Genomic DNA, 991 nt, shown 5'->3' with positions numbered 1-991 from the left:
ACTCAGACTTCTGTTTTGTGCCATAATATGGGAGCAGGGGAGAGGAGTGGTGCATGCCTTTAATCCCAGTGCTTGGGAAGCGAAAACAGGTTGATCTCTGTGAGTTCCAGGCCATCCTGGTCTTCAGAGCTAGTTCTAGGACATCCAAAGAAACAGTGTCTCAAAAAAACCAAACCAATTAACCAACCAACCAACCAGACAACCAATCAGACATGAGGCTGAGGTAGGAAGGTTGGTTGAGCCTAGGAGTTCCAGGCTAGAGCATGTAGGGGGCAACAGAGAGACAGCAGAAGGGTTCTCAGTAGAGATTTAAATGTCTAATGAAAGTACACACTGCCAGTACAAAAATATCTGTGCCTATCACTGTACATCATGCATGCTGCTGACAGATCAGTGCTGACCCTTTCCTGCCCCTTGACATCCTGCCCTGGTAGGTATTGAAAACCATTTCCTGCACCATCCAAAACTCTGGCTTTCACCCATTGGTCTGTATTTTGTGTAAAAAATAAACAATGGTGGTGGTTATTGTTAACCTCCCTGCTTGGGAGTCAGAGACAGGTGGATTACTGTGAGTTAGCGCTAGCTTGGTCTACCCTCTAACTCACTAACCATTTGCTGAGCAGAAGCAAACTTGCGGGTGGGCATGGACTTGGCATTCAGAGCTTCAGGATTCTGTAAAAATTCGTGATTCCAAAGAAGTTTAATGGAAAGTGGTGTGTGTGTGTGTGTGTGTGTGTGTGTGTGTGTGTGTGTGTGTGTGTAGCTGTTTCATCTAGGAACATCTAAGAGAGAGCAATATCAGCCAGGGTAGAAGTGCAAAGAAAGGAGGAAAGATTGGGATTGCTGATCATTTTATACTATCTGTCTGTCTGTCTGCCTGCCTGCCTGTTTATTTACAGACGAGTCTTGCCTTTAGATGGCCTAGTACCACCATGTAGCTCAGACACTGCCTGATCTTTTATTTGTCTTTTTTTTTTTTTTTTTTTTTTTT

This window comes from Mus pahari, chromosome 10 (assembly GCF_900095145.1).
Source record: "Mus pahari chromosome 10, PAHARI_EIJ_v1.1, whole genome shotgun sequence".
Classification (NCBI taxonomy): Eukaryota; Metazoa; Chordata; class Mammalia; order Rodentia; family Muridae; genus Mus; species Mus pahari.
Note: the sequence above shows the minus strand (reverse complement) of the source record.